Source organism: Ambystoma mexicanum, chromosome 11 (genome assembly GCF_040938575.1).
Source record: "Ambystoma mexicanum isolate Mex_15411 chromosome 11, UKY_AmexF1_1, whole genome shotgun sequence".
Taxonomy (NCBI): domain Eukaryota; kingdom Metazoa; phylum Chordata; class Amphibia; order Caudata; family Ambystomatidae; genus Ambystoma; species Ambystoma mexicanum.
This window is the reverse complement of record NC_090934.1, coordinates 1,384,265,622-1,384,282,433: the sequence shown is the minus strand read 5'-3', so window position 1 is coordinate 1,384,282,433 and position 16,812 is coordinate 1,384,265,622. Positions and strand designations below refer to the sequence as shown.

Below are 16,812 nucleotides of genomic sequence, written 5' to 3'. Positions count from 1 at the left end.
TGTCAAAATCGGTAAAAAGCACTGGTTTATCTCTCCTGATTAAAACAAATGTCCCTGAGAGCCTTTTAAAGGCTACCCAGTCTAAAACATGTTCCTCTAAAAGTTCAAATCACAAAGACAAGTCTCAAAAGGACAGATCTGCCCCTTCCAAGTGTCAGAAGGAAAAATGTACCCTTCCAAGGAAGCTGTACCTGGAGAAGGTTCCCTGGCTCAGGCATTAAGGAATACGGGCTTATCCACACCTACACCCTTAGCACAAAACCCTACTCCTCCTTACCCAAGGGTCATCCCCAGTTCAGCCCAATGGACATAGATCGGGTGATGTCAAGAAAGACATTTTTTGCAAATCTTTTCGAGAAAACCCCCCAGACTATCAAACTTCCGAATTACACCGCCTACTACTCAGGCTTCTGGCTCTAAGCCCCTGACTTCCACTCCTCAGCCCCTGGCCTCATCCCAGCCAAGAGGTCTCGTATGTCAGCTGAGCTTTGCCATTAACACAGACACTGAAGGGAATAATGAGGACTACCAACTCTCTGATCAATACTATGATGGTGATGATGATGAAGAGGCAGAGGTGTATACTATGTCCTCACCAATTCAACAGGATTCCCCAGTGCCTGATTCTCCGGTAGATAATCAGCCCCTATTCAACGACATACTAATCAAGGCAGCTAAGCACTTCGGTATTCAAACACAGGAGACTCAGCAAGACAAAGCTTTTGTTGAAGATATCCTGGGTGACAAGAAGGCTGCCACCCAGTTCATCCCCATCTTAAAGTCTGTCCAGAGAAGAATCCAACCTTCACTGGAAACGCCCAATCAAACACGGCAGGAAACCCGCGAGTAGAGAAACGTTTCCGGCCAGCTCCATCTGACCCTTTATATATTAGGGGCCAATTTAAGCCGGATTTGCTCGTTGTCAAAACTACCAGAAAAAAGGGCTGGTTCACCACTAGCCTCTTCAGAGGCTCCCCCAGGTAAGGAGAGCAACAATCGCTACACAATGGGAAGGAAAGTTGCGACTTTGGCTGCGTTTCAAACTGGGATTGCCAACAATTCCACACAGTTGCCGAGCTATGATTTCCATAAATGGGATGAGATTTCTGCCCTCAATGACTCTGCTCCAGAGCCTTTAAAGTCTAAACTTGCCCTTGTCACAGCGGAGGGCAAAGCCACTGCCAGCTGCATTCTCTAGAACAACCTTGACGCAACAGATAATGCGGGCCGTATTATTACGAAGGAACCATTATCAAGCTCCACGCTTGGCTACGCAAGTCTGGCTTTAAACTAGAGACCCAGGCAACGTTACTCAACATGCTAGTGGAACCGACCGTGCTTTTCGGCAAAGCGGTAGAGAACGCTCTGAAATCAGCCAAAGAGGAATATCATACTCTCAATCCCTTGGGCAACTGACTAATAAACAACCTGTCCAGAGGAGCGGGAACAATTTTCGCCGTTTTCGTGGCCAAAATTCCCAAAGAGGCTCTGGATACAGACAATGCCAAAATTCATCATGGAACAATCACCAGGGTCAAGCATCCCAAGGTTAACCAAGAGGCCAGCGCAGATCCTCGGCCGGGGGAGAGCCTCCACATCTAGAGGTGGAGGAACACCTCCCAAACAATGACAACCCGCTACAGGTTCCCTCACATGCCTCCCTGGTAAGGGGGTGGATTTCACACTTCACCCACGCATTGGAGGGAATAACCACAGACAAGTGGGTGATATCAACAGCAGCACAAGGTTATTGTGTGGGGCTCCTCGAAAAACCATCGAGCCATCCCCAGCACCAAAGGAAGACAACAAAGGAAGAACAGCTCATCCTGATGGAAGAAGACAAGGCGCTGCTTCCCAAAGACGCCATCGAGATTGTGCCGTCCAATGAGGTAAACAAGGGTATTTATTCAACATACTGCCTTGTGCCAAAAAAAGATCTAACTATGTGCCCAGTATTAGATTTACGCCCTGCAAACACTTATGTAAAGCCACAAAAATTCTGCATGACAACGCTACAAGAAGTAATCCCCCTGCTAAAGCGGAGGGGATTACATGGCAACACTGGATATGAAAGATGCCAATTTTCATATTTCAATGTTCCCAGTGCACAGAAAACTCTTGCGGTTCAAGGTAGCAAACCGGCACTACCAATTCAAGGTGCTACCCTTCAGAATAGCTTCAACTCCAAGGGTATTCACCAAGGTACTGGCGGTGGTGGCAGCGCACCAGCGCAGGGAGGCAATCCCAGTGTACCCCTACCTGGACGACTGGCTGATCACAGGAGAAACACCCCATCTTTGCAAACAAAACACGAAAGAACCATAAACCTTCTCTTCCAATTGGGTTTCTCAATAAACAAGAAAAAGTCAAGTCTCGTACCAAACACAACAAAACAGTTCCTAGGAGCTGTCTTAGACACAAGAGAAGGCTTGGCCTTTCCATCCATGGAAAGAGTTCAAAACATGCTTCGGCAAATACCCCATTATCAAGCTGGTCTCCAGATAAGCATACGCAAAGCAATGTGTTTGCCAGGCATGATGGCATCGTGCATATATCTAGTCCCACACACACGTCTGCACATGCCCACCAATGCAGGAGTGGTTGGCGAAACAGCAGTCTCTGGAAAGCGGTCAGTGGGACGATCTATTTGTCGTTTCGCAAACACTAATTCAGAACCTGTGCTGGTGGTCAAGAGAATACCTGTTAAAGGGAAAACTTTTCCAGGATCCGGAAGCACAAGCGATCGTTACAACAGATGCATCACTCTCTGGGTGGGGGGCTCATTACCTTCACCACACAGCACATGGTCTGTGGACTCGCATCTCGGCACAGAACCACATCAACCTGTTCGAACTACTAGCAGTACTCAAAGCACTTCAAGCATTCGAGTTGCAGCTGTCGAACCAGTCGGTTCAAATTCTAACAGACAGCACCACTGCAATGTTCTATATCAACAAACTGGGGCACACACTCTCCAAATCTGTCCAAGTTGGTGGAAAAAATATGGAAATGGACACTCAGACGGGGGATATCCCTATTCTCTCAACACGTTCCAGGGGTACTCAACACTCTAGCAGACTCTCTGAGCAGAGATCCCCTACCAGAGGAACATGAGTGGCAACTAGACCCAAGTGTCGTAGACAACATCTTCTCTCAATGGGGTTGACACACACTAGACTTCTTTGCTACAGGAGAAAACAAGCAATGGGCAGACTTCGTGTCCAGGTTCCCCCAGCCAGACTCCAAGGGGAACGCCCTATGGATGAACTGGTAATGGACTCCCGACTCCATTAATGAACAGAGTAGTGAACAAGATTCACAGAGAACAGATGGCACTCATCCTAGTTGCTCCTATGTGGGCGAGACAACCGTGGTATCCACGTCTGGGTAAACTGGCAATGTGCGATCCCAGCAAACGCCCGTGTCTAATCAACCTGTTAACCCAACACGGGGGGACAACAGTGCACCCTCAACCACACTCAATGAACTTGGCAGCATGTCATAGATTTCAGACATCTTAATCTTCCACAGCGGTGTATGGATATCCTCAAGGATGCACGAAAACCAATCACTAGACACTTATTTCGACAAGTGGAGGAGATCCGTAATGTGGTGCCAGTCTAAACAAATAAACCCCATAGAATGCACTCCATCACACATTCTAAATGGTATGCTCCACTTGTTATCAGCATATACCACCTTTCAAAGTAAGATATCGTGGTGGAAAATTCCAGTCATTAAGGCATTCATGGAGGGCGTAAAAATACTCCACCCTCCAATTTCAAACCCACAGCCAGGATGTGATCTAAATGTAGCACTCGCAAAGCTCATGGGGTCCCCATTCGAGCCTATGTTTTATGTTTAAATGCCAACAAGACTGAGATCCTCCTTATTGGTACACCCTTTCCATCCTTTCCCCTCACTCTCTGGCCGGCCGCCCTTAGCCCTCCTCTCGCCCCTACCTGCGAAGCTAAGAAACTCAGGGTCATCTTTGACTCCACACTTTCCTTCTCCGCACACATCTCTGACGTCTCAAAAAAGTCAAACTTCCTATTGCACTTCCTCAGAGGTACTCTTCCTTTCCTCTTCTTCTCTCAGAAGCTCACTGTCTCCCAAGCTCCGATTCTCTCTAGGTTGGACTACTGTAACAGCCTCTTTCTAAATCTACCTGCCTCCACTCTCCACCCTTTACAACTAATCCAAAACAGGACTGCGAGACTTGTCCTAGGCCTTAAGCCCTTGGATCGTATCTCTCCAGCTCTGAAATCTCTCCATTGGCTCCCAGTGGATGCAAGGATTACATTTAAAACCCTTTGCATTGTCCACAAGGCTTTCTGGGGCCTGGGTCCAATATAACTTCAACTATCCCTCCGTAAATACCTCCCCTCTCAAGTCCTTCGCTCCTCTACCTCTAACTCCCTCAGGGTCAGTTGTTTTTCAAAGAACCGAGCTGGGGAGAGATCTCTTTCTTCGGCTGGTGCCTCCCTCTGGAACTGCCTCCCTGCCCCTTGAAACTTGAGGAGAATCATCTACGGTTCCGGAAGCTCCTCAAAACCTTCCTCTTCGCTTCTGCCTTTGTCTTGCTTCTCCCCTGTTGATCTGCTTTCTCTCTCGGCACTGTGCACCTGGCCATCCTCTGCCCTCGGGCCCAGGTACCTGCTCACTCTGACACCCTCCTACACTGCCTCCGGGCCACCCCTTGCACTGGGGCCTGTAGCTGTACCCTACAGTCCCCCGCCCACTTTTCTTCTGCACTTATCAGATTCACTCTTGCCACTTACAGGCTGCACTACACTGTTTTTCTTTTTTTTACCTTATTTATTTACTTATTTATTTACTTATTTATTTTGCTCTTTCTCCTGCTCTGCACCTTCCAATCCCCCCCCTTCCATGCACTTTCTCCTCTCTCCCTCCCCCATGCACTTGCGCGATCTCAATGTCACTGGGCCTAGTAACATCGTTGTTTTTGTTTCTCCCCTGTTCCCCTCCCTTTGCCTGGTCGCGCTCTGAAACACCTGTGTCTGAGCCCGATATAAATAAAATATATCATATCATATTGTATGCATAAGTCAAGTCTTAAACACATGACATACACAACTGCCTTCTTAGTGGATATTACTTCCATAAGAAGAGTTAGTGAATTGCAAGCATTGTCACTGCAGGACCTCTTCTTTATCATCCATAAAGATAAATTGGTTTTATGTACTCATCCTAGGTTCTCCCCTAAATTCATTTCCAAATTCCACGTGAACCAACTCATTGAGCTTCCGGCTTTCTTTCAGAATCCAACTAGCTCGGCTGAGGTAAAACTCTACACAATGGATGTGAGGAGGGTGGTCCTTTACTACGTAAACAAGACCAGGCCGCTTAGAAAAAGAGACCAACTGTTTGTCTCCATAGCACCAGGCAGAGAAGGAGACTGCATTTCCAAAAATGCCATCTCCAGATGGATAGTCCGATGAATACAATTATGCTATTCATTATCAAACAAGACACTGCCTTTTACACCAAGAGCTCACTCCACACGGAGCACAGGAGCTACTCTGGCTTTTATCGCAAATGTCCCCTTAGATAGCATTTGCAGAGCAGCTACATGGAGCTCAGTACAACACTTTCACTCAGCACTACTGCATTGACACCCATCCCAAAACAGATATACAGGTGGGACAAGCGGTTCTAAAACATCTATTTGCTGCTGCTCCTTCTCACAACCCACCACCTTCTCCTAACACTGCACGCTAGTCTATGCATAGCATGTGATCTAAGCAGATTCCACAAGCCTCAGAAGGGATACATTACTCACTGTAATCTTATTTCTGATGCTTGTATCTGCTTATATTCACATGCGCCCACCCTTCCTTCCCTGATAGAAGGTGCATAGATGTTATGAGCTTTTCTGTTATCAATCTGCTTGGATACACCTGATACTGTGTGCTACACTTCATGCAACCTCATGTCAGAACAAAACAATCTGAGCGACCTCGATGGCTGAAAGACCATGGGTACAGTGGGTGTCACACTAGGGATAGTATTACAGGCACGCCCTGTCGATGTCCCTTTTCGAGATATATATATATATATATAGGGGTGGGGTTTATTAATATAGAGAAATGTTTTGGGGGGGGGGCCCAAATCGTATCAGTATTTTCTCAACAAAATTGCTTTACTGTAAATGTTTTCGTTAAAATCACATAAATCTGGAAAAACTTCATGAGGCGGCCTTGAGGAAAGACGCCAAGTCTTTTTGGGTTTTGGTCGCAGGTAGAAAAATGAATAACGACACTGGGATTCATCGTCTTATCCCCCTGAGGACTGTTTTGATCATTTTCACAGGTCATATGAGGATATGGAGGGGGGAGAAGGTGCACATATTAATGATCCTGTGTTGTCTGAATGCATTAGCCTTCCAATGATTATTACACTCCTGGAAGTTAGAAGTGCAATCTTGGGCTTTAAATCCCAGAAAGCGCCTGGTCCAGATAGGATTCCTGTTGACCTGTTAAAGGATGAGCTAGACGTGTGGTCACCTGTTTTGACTGAACTTTTTCAATCTGTTGTTCAACTTAACAAAGTCCCTGACTCCTGGAGAACTGTTGAAATTGTTCTGGTATGTAAGAAAGCAGGCAGGGAGAAGCTGGGTAATTATAGGCCTATCTCACTGCTCGATGCTACCAGAAAAATCTTTGCCAAAGTGGTTCTAAAGCAGTTGCAGGATTGCGTGAATTCAGGGAATGTCATCTTCAGGCGGGGTTCCAAAATGGGATCAGTACCATAAATCAACGCTTTCGTTTGTCGCTGATTTTATATACATATGCAGTGTTGAAGGGGATGAAAGTGTATGCGGTTTCTGTTGACCTTCAGACTGCTTTTGATTTTGTACCCATAAATCAATTGTGGCTGGTCTTATCTGAGCTTGGGGTTCCAGCAGAATTGGTTAGAATAATGAAACAATTGTACTCCAGCAATTCTGCGGTTGTAAGATGGGGTCTTGGCGATGAAACCACAAGCAAATTCAGGGTGCACAGGGGCGTGAGACAGGGCTGTGTCCCGGCTATGCTCCTGTTCTGCCTGTATATCAATGAGATAATCATAGAGTTGCTGATGAGATGTCAATTGGACAGGTTTGATCCCCGAAGTTGGACTGCGACATGTAGCCGTCTTTATTTTTTGCCGATGATGCTGTTTTTTTAGCCACATCTACCATTGGGATCAGGCTTTCCCTGGATTGTTATACTAACCAATGTAGTGCACTAGGGATGATTTTAAATAAGAGCAAGTCAAAGGTTCTGGTCTTCAGGCCAAGGAGATCCAGGTATTGTGCAGTCTCTTTGAAGGTTGAGAGCACATACCTTGAGCAGGTTTGTTATTACGATTATCTTGGCGTTAGATCTACTGACACCGTGACATGGCTTGCCCAGTTGGATAAAACCAGGTTACCCTGGGGATAAACCGTGTTGGGTTAAGGACGTTTTATCTGGACCATGATGAAAGGGCTCTGTTCCTGCAATCAGCATCTATAGAATGCAGTCAGTTTCTGCAGCTCTCTATGGTGCTGAAATATGGGGGCACGTTAATTGCCAGAAATTTGGCACCACAGAGACCAAGTTTAAAAAAAATACTCTTGAGACTTCCGCGAGGCTTTCCAAATGCCCCTATGTTGATGAAATGTGGTCTCAAGCCAATAGTCTCACGGCTAGGCTGGACACCAGTATTTTACTGGATCTGGTTATGGGTAGTGCCGGAGCGTGTAAAGTTTTGTGAGGCCTTCCTCAATGTATTAAATTATCCTGGAAGCCCTTCATTCCCCTGGGTAAATCAAGGGGCAGTTGGAAGTGCTCGGTTTTCGTAGAATGTGGGAGAGTCATGTGGATCTATCACCCAGCACTAAGGAGAAGGTGAAATCCGCTGTCAAACAATTTTGGTATGAGTCACTTATTAGTAACTGTCTAAGGTTGAAAAATGGGACTGATTTTCTGCTTATAAAAGTAGTACAAGGTACGGGACAGAAGAGTATTTGGACTTTATTTCAACAGCATATTCATGTACCCTTTTTATCGAGTTCAGAGCAGGCACCCTTAGGACAGCAAAATGTAACTGTGGCTGGCAACCGGGGAACTCAGAACTATGTCTGCTCTGGGGAGCGCGAAGTCAGAGGGTGACTCATTTTATTTTGTTGTATGAAGCATATAAAGATCTGAGGAGAGTGGATCTAGTGCCACTCTTAACAGGCGTTACTGATGTTATGGATGTCGTAGTATTTTGTAAATCAACTGTACTGATTATGATGTATATTTTATGGCAAAATTCATCCATCGAGCTTGGTTACATAGGAATTTTTTAACTAAGCGATTGCACACTGCTTGATCTGCTTGGGGTTGTCTCTTCTCATTTAATCCTTATTTTTTAAGATTTTATCTGTTGTGTTTTTATCATATAAATTGGACGTTTTGTACTGTATTCTGTTTATCTTGTGCTAATGGTATAATGCCAAATAAAGCAAATGACTGACACAGCCAAAAGGCTGACCAGGTGAAGCCAAGAGAGTGTGACGCTGCACATGCTGTGGGGCTGAAGATTCTCGAGTTCCTGGTTACGTCACCTGTGATGGGTGGACTGTGCGGTCTGACAACTACGCCTAGACCAGGCAACCCTAAAATGAGGAAACCAAAGACATTGTGAAATACACCAAGAAAGAACACTGTAAGTAAACTGTTGATACAATCCAGAAGAAAGGTCAAGTTGACCTGGAGTTGTGTTGAACTTTTGAAAACCAGAAACAAGTATAAATTGCTATGTTGAAGTCTTGGGGAAGTGAACCCTGAGACTTGAGGAATTGCAGATGCTGTCTTGAGGATGGAGCCTCGAGACCTTCTTTTTGAACTGTGTTGCCTTGAACATGGGGAAGCGAGCCCCGAGGATTGTGTGGAACTGTATTGCTTTGAACTTTGAGAAAGGTAATCTTGAGACTTTGGACCTCATTATGAGGTTGGCGGAATGCCGCCGGTGCCACTGGCGGGTTGCCGTCAACCCTGCAACACCGAATCCAGCACCTGACTTCCCAGTGCCACCGGGAAATTACAGTCCCGGCTGCGTGGGAAGTCAGGAGCCGGAATTCGTAAGTCCCCATTCCCATAGAGTCCGTTAGGACTCTATGGGAGTGGGTAGACTGAAGCGCCGGCACCGTTGCTAACGGTGGTCGTCGCTTCCGTGACAAATCTGTCTACTGGGGCAGCTGCGCCCACTAGGGTCAGACATGTCGGTTGCAGCAGCCCCGGTAGGCAGACTCATGTTGTGGCGGTCTGGAAACAAGGGTGCCGGTGAGCTTACCAGCACCCTTTTTTCCATACCACCACTCTTGTAATGAGATCCTTTGTGTGGAACTTTTTTGAACTTGGGGGAAGGGGAGCTGAAAAGAAAGTGAAGGGCTGGAAGAAGTTCAGGACTTTGTTTTGATCACTATTCCTTTGATTATTGACATCCCTACACATTGTTTAGCTTTAGTTGTGAGGGCAAGAATAGGTTTTGGACACAGACAGATTTTTAAGTTGAACTCTTTGACTCAGACTTTCCTTAGTTGCGTTCAGGTAGGGATAGCCCACCTTAGAATAGGGCAAGTTAGGCCTTCTACCATCATGGCATTTGATTTAATAAACAATTTTTTGTTTGTTTGATCTTTGAATCTGTTGTCTGTGGGCCTCATTATAACTCCGGCTGTGGCCGTGCCAGTAAAAACGGCAGACTGCCGCTGGAGTTATGCTTTTTTTTCCGGCGCCTGGCAATGGGGAATCACCGGGGCAAAAAGTAACTCTGCATTCCCATTCGAGTCCCATAGGACTCAATAGGAATAGGGAGGATCAACAGTGCCGATGGATCCGTCGAAGTCTGCGGCCGGGTGCCGTTCTGCCCGCCAGGTCAGACTTGGCAGACAGCAGGGCATTCCCGGCCGCAAATGTGTACTGTGCCGGTCCGGTAACAGCGGTGCTGGTAAGCCTACCGGCACCGTTGTTACCGCACCAGCAATGTTATGAGGCCCTGTGTCTTGCTTCATGATGCCTTCACAATACCTATACCTGATGCAGTCACGTGTCTTGCACTCAACTATCATAATTATTGGCTTGATCTTTGGGCCTTTTAGTTTCTGAGCAGGACATGGAGCTGGCAGACTTTAATTATAATGACAATTCATCACGTTACAATTCTAATATCGGTATGGTATGAAGTCATCTCCAAACTGTTTAATCGAGTCAACGTATTTATTTATTTTGACATTTATAGAGCGCACCTGACCCAGAGGCAACTGGGCGCTAGGTTGCATATAGGTGGTGGTTACAATAGTTACATGCAATCAATAATCGAGACATATTAAAGGAATAGTAATGTAAAACAAAGTAAACAAAGGACAACCATGTTTCCAGTTGCGTTTATTATAAACTTTGTTGCACAAAAATAGACAAAATAGCTCATCATTTAAACGGTATAAAGACATTTTAGAATACTATAATGCAATATTCTTTGATTGTTCAAGTCATGTAAACTCTCAAGTAAAACATTCTATTAACATAACACTGTTTCATTTAGCTTTTCTCAGATGAAATATACTTGTATAGAGGCAACATTGAAAAGACAGGCAATGCAAAGTAATCGACTTGTTCGAAAACTGAAATGATCAAACGTAAAATATGGCATAATGAAATTGAAAAACTGGAAACAAATCATGTCTTCCTTACTTCAATCAATGAGCAATTCTACTTCAATCAATGAGCAATTCCGTTTGGATATCTGGCTCCAATGCGAACATGGTGTAAGTGTACTCGTGTGATTGACTTTACTCAAAAGTATCAAATGTACTCCTGCAGTGGATATAATAAAGCATCACTTATGTGAATGTGTCCTTCTTACCCAGTGCTTCGTCAGTGAAGAAACCCTTATTGATATCCTGCATCTGGATGAAATGCAAGAAGCATTATCCAATGACTTTCATTTACTTTTCATGTATGTGACGTCTATATTAATGATGGAAGCCTCACAATACAGTCACATATATTTTGTGATCCTCCGTTTGCTGGGCTGGAGAACCAAGAACGCTTCTGCATTTTACTTTTGGCAGCAACAATCACCTTAAGTGTCAAAATAGTCTGTAGAAAAACACGCAGGGTTGTCATAATGTGTCCTTTTTCTCCCTCAATAACTGATGAGAACTCCATGAGAATCCCACATCCGCCTCCAGAAAAGCCAGCGCTGCAAGAGAACAAGAATATCACTGTTTATGTTCAGAAACACAATTCTCAGGTTTACAAGCATTCTAGAGAAGCGCACATTATCAAGTAATGGTATTTTAAGCAAAACTTGTAAAAGGAAAATTAATTGGGGATGCGCTTTTAAATATAACTTGGCTACAATGTTCCTTTAAATTAGAGAGAAGATCTTGTTCTACATGATAGGATTCCACTCCTGTATCTCAGCAACTTGTGTTCAGTTTCTAAAAGTAGCTGTAGAGATGGAGCCAAGTACCCCCATCCAAAGCTCCTCCCCCATGCTGCCTATATGTTGCGAGCCAGAATGTGAAACACGTGCAGTACCAGTGAGAATACCTATACCGGAGAGAATCGTGGAAGTATGAGTTCCATTGAGAAAGCCGGACATGCATACACGACAATATGATGCCCATTTGAATGAAATCCCGGAGGAAGTGGGAAAAGTATGTGAGAAAGCAGACTGGTGGCGTCATGAAGTGTAGAATTGATGCACCCAGAACAGATGCAGAGACGAGAGAACATAAAGATTCTATACGCTCTAAAGAGGAGGTGATAAAGATGAGCAGCATTTCGTGCTCGAAATCAAGATGCTTATGCTACAGAAATAATGAAGAAGTTATCAAGTCATTCTACAAGTGTACAGATGCAGCAACGCAAGTAGACAAAGTATTCTTTAAGGCTGGTTATGTAGTGAATATATTGCGGCGATGCGCCAACGTATATATATAGGAAATGTAAGGACTATGGATGATTCCACGATGCACTTTAGCAGAGCTGGATTCTGAAAGCAGAGAGATGTTTTCAGTGTGTCACAGTTAGAAATCGAAAAAACTCAACATGGAGGTGGATCACAGAAAGGCTCAGTCAACACCAAGAAGTCTAGGCCACCGTATGAACAATTACAGAACGTGTGACAAGAACAAACCTTCTGTCTTAAATGAGAGGCGAGAAAATTGAAGACGTCAGAGGTTCATCAAATAGTGTTTTAAATGAAGTAAGCCTCGAAAACATGGCCTACAGTCACGTGGTCAGATGAAAATAGACACTATGATGAACTGTATCAAAACCAAGAAGACAGAGTATGCTATACTCCCTCATATTTTCCAGCACTGCTACCTCTGGGTCTGGTGTGCATTAGAAATTCAATAAACAAACAAACAAACAAACAAACACAGAGAACATTTCCATGGCAGAGTTCAAAGCCTTAATTGACTAGTAGGCTGCAAGTGTGATGATGGATGCAGGGCTAATTGGTGGGAAGCTATGGTTATGACTAACCCACCAGCACCTGTGTGCCAGCCTGCGTAGGTGGAATATTACAGAGGGGTACAAGGGTGGCAACCAATTCTAGAGGGACACTTGATAGAAAGCCCTATAGTTTGTATAACCAATGGGATGTCGTGTATTTGATGACGTCCGCAGTGACTATCACTAGAGGAAGGCTTAATTGCACCTGATATTAGAGACTCCAATCACCTTCCCTGACCAGTATGGAACATATACCTAGATGTTCCTTGTATGCCTATCACCATTCCAAATAGGTTTATATATTTTTCAACGTAGGTAGACGTCAATGATGACAAGTTTTTAGTATATAACTTGCTTTTTTATGTGTTGTATTGAGTGTGAATATCAAGCGAACGTGTTGATGTTCGTTGTAACTCCCTGTTTTAGATAATTGACATTAAAACAGTTGCACTTTGTGCACTTCCTGAGTCCGTTTTGATTATTGATGTTTGAGTAATATTCTGCATCGCCATCTGTCTCTAAGTATTGCTACCTTGTCTTAAAGGGCTGGGTCAGATGCTCCAGTTCATAGCCTTTAGTATTTCAGTGTGATTAGCTTTCTGTGTCTCAAAGAGCCCCCTCCTGCAATGTATGGAACTTACTACACTAAGCAGTAATAATTGACTATTCTACGATGTGGCTTGGTGGACCACGATCCACTAGTGAGTCTTAATTCATAGCTTCCCTTTGCACTCTATATCCGCTGAAACAGTTGATGTTTTTAAAAAAAATGTTTTCAGTGGCACATTTCTTTGAGTTGTATGTAGCGCTTCCAAAATCTGCGGGAGATTGATGAGGTGGCAAAGACAACTGTTTCCCTTACACATAACAGAAGGACATAAAGCTGTGAAAGTGAAACCAACTGAACTGTTTCAGTGAAGAAGAAGAGAAGCAGCAGGGGACTACATGGAGTTGAAGTCAAGTCTATAATCGGGGTACAAAGGCTGACTGGTCGAGAATGACCAAGATGTAGCTTGACACATCAATCTACTAGGAAGCTGTCAAAGGGAAACATTTTAAAGTTCATGAGCATAGTGAGGCAAATAGAATGCGTTTGTATATTTAGTGCAAGGAGTTTTAGAAAGGCATTGATTTTCTTCTGTTTGTTTTTCAGTCTGAGGGGAAGGTGCAATTCTTCAAAGGTTATATTAGTAAGGGCAAAACAATGCCCACCCCTAGGTTTGTGCCAATAGACAAGTTGATTGGATGCACCACATAATATACATAGGCGCCTCAATTCCTGATTAACGATGCATATGTGACGAATCCCTGGATGTCATCACTTCTCCCCTAGGGGGAGCCATTTCCCATGAGGCGGGGAGGTGAGACCGCTACCCAATAGTCCCCCTGGGGTTTGTACTCAGTGGGTGGATCTCATGGGGTGGGAAGCCACCTATGAGATTAGTGACGACCCGTGGAGAACATGGTATCCTCATAACCCCCTCCAATATCATTACTAGTGTTCCTGTATGTTTCTTATATTGCCAGTATCGGCAGTACTGGGATGAGGAGGAGTAGGGACTACTCAAGTAATAATAATAATGTTTTATTTATTTAGCGCCTTAATCCAAAGCGCTTTACAGTGCACATATTTACATACAATATCACCCAACCGAAATTGGTCCTCATTTATCGACCTTAGAAGGATGAAAGGCTGAGTTGGCCTTGCCGGGATTTGAACCTGCGACCTGCAGATCACACTCAGATCGCAGCAGTGAGTGCTCAACCCGCTGAGCTATTTTACCAGCTTAGACTCCCCTTACAAGATACTAAGAAGAAGAAGAACTCTGTTGACTCCTGGGAGACTAGTCAATTCAGTACTGTGACAAGGAAGAGGCACAGTGTACTAAGGCGTACCCTGCTGATCCTCGTTTTTGATGCTGCTGGAGCAGCTTTCTGCAACTGAAATTCAAGGTAAGCTAATTACTATTGCAAACACGAAAATTCTGAAACAAAAAAATAAATACATTTGCAAATGTTTTCGGCGAGTGCATGTCATGCTCATTGTTTTGAAGAAGCGCTACTCTCAGACATCTACAAGGGCACTAGTGGGGCTGCATCATTTTTCAGCTACACCCCTGACTTTGGCCATTTGGCTATTCATCACTGCAGGGCCATTCACACTCTAAGATCGCGCTCTGAAACACTTGTGCTCACGCTCTGAAACACTTGTGTAGGAGCGCAATAGAAATAAAATATCAATATCAATGGCCGACCCTTCCGGGGCTTAGAAGCCTCCACCCATTGCCCGTCTGCTGCCCCTTTTTGATTGGCTGCCCTTCTGCCTTTAGCCAATTGGAGGCGCCGGCCCTTACAGTCAAGGCCTACAGCTAAGGCCTTGTCTGGGCCTGGGAGGGCCCCCACGCATTCTCGCCCCACCTGGAACTATGCTGCAATCTGCTGGGCACAGCCTGCTCCCGCATAGACTCGGGCCTGCACCCCTATGAACTATTGAGTCTCCAGTGAGTGGTGGTTGATCTATTCTTGTGCCTCCTCCACTAACAGCCTGATCTATATCTTTGCATATCTCACTATGCTTATCCTCTTTACCTTTCTCTTCTCTCTTGGTGTGTCCTCTGCACAAAATTGAATTAACCTGTGTGTTTTTACATCCTGCACCCTAATTTGTATTGCATTTGTGGCCTTTCAGTGAAAGTTGATTTTAGCTGTGTGTATTTACATCCTGCACCCTAATTTCTCTGCATTTGTGGCCTTTCATTGAAAGTTGATTTTAGCTGTGTATTTACATCCTGCACCCTAATTTCTCTGCATTTGTGGCCTTTCATTGAAAGTTGATTTTAGCTGTTCGTATTTACATGCTGCACCCTAATTTGCATTGCATTTGTGGCCTTTCATTGAAAGTTAATTTTAGCTGTGCGTATTTACATCCTGCACCCTAATTTGCATTGCATTTGTGCCTTTCATTGAAAGTTGATTTTATCTGTGTGTATTTATATCCTGCACCCTAATTTGCATTGCATTGTGCACTCCCTTGGCTACTGCTAGGTCACCAGTGAGTTTAGGTCAGAATTGTGCAATGCAGTCACCTCTCTCCTTTCAACTTCCTTCTGTCAGCCTAATGGCACTCACCATCTCTCCTATCTTCTCTAATTGCTACTCTATCTCCCATTTCTCACGAAGTCCAGAATGTAAAGGCACAAAAAATGCAAACACTGGCCTTCCCAACACAGACACCTATGTCAGTGCAACATCCAGAGAGGTCTTCACGGATATCCTCTTCTCTGTCCCCTGTCCAGATCTTTGTTAGACTCCTCGCCTCATCTCTACTTTCTCCCATTTCACTTCCTCTCCCATTAACTGTGGCACCAACGGTGTAACGGTATAACGGTATAACAGTATACTGTAATAGATGCCGTGAACAGCTTAATTGAACTATAATAACTGTCACGCTGTTTACACCGGTATACCGTTTTAGGGCCTGCAGCTATTAAGTGAGCTTTTCAATTTGATTTGGAAAGGCTGCAGTAAGCAAGTGCTGCACATTCTGGATCTTGCACTGTGGGATGTTGTCATGACCCATAGAACTTGCCCTTTCTGGACCTCCTGGTCCTTATCGCGCCGGGGCTTGTATTCCTTGTTACTCCCAACATGGCCGCAACAAGCGACTTGCCTCACACCAGCTTTCATGTCGCACACGGCACGTCCTATAAATTGGCCACGCTCCCGCGGCCCTGCGTATCTCAACGCTATCATTAGGTAGTGACTTGACGTGTGTGTGCTGTTCGGCGAATCTTCTATCCAAGATCCTGGTTTCCTTCCTCCTTCCTTCTCCCTTTCCCTCTATTCTACTCCTGGAATCCCCATTCATAGTGACCGCTACCTACTTTCCTGGACATCCTAGAACAGCGGCCTTCCCGGAACTCTGAACGCGCTCTGCAGCCGGACGAGACTCGAGCGAGTCTATACAAGACCCGATCCGTCCACAAGAGGAATCCTCCTGCGGAACAGAGCAAGAAGCGATCCCAGATGAGACGGGGGAGATTTACGACAGTTTGAGACGCCCAACGACAGACACTGATACTGCTATGGAGAAAGCAGTCCAGGACCTTATGCGTGGCATGCAAGAGCTCACAACTGAAGTACAGAACTTAAAGGCTGAGAATGCTGCGCTAAAGCAGCTAGTTTTGTCTCGCGACCCCGCTAACAAGGACAGTGTGTTACTTGGTGGAGTGGTGGACAAATATGATGGATCAGCAAAAATCCTTACGTGGATTCCTGGATTCCTGCTTGGTGCATTTTACCTTTAAGC

General features: G+C 44.9%; 1 protein-coding gene across 1 annotated transcript in view; it reads right to left on the bottom strand.

Annotated features, from left to right (window-relative positions):
* Positions 1-10,408: 10,408 nt before the first annotated feature.
* The window catches only part of TM6SF1 (transmembrane 6 superfamily member 1), a 411,212-nt gene continuing 404,808 nt past the window's right edge, over positions 10,409-16,812 (bottom strand). The window contains exon 11 of the mRNA XM_069624987.1: positions 10,409-11,238. The gene's annotated coding sequence lies outside the window, so the exon portion shown is untranslated. The remainder of the gene's footprint in view (positions 11,239-16,812) is intronic.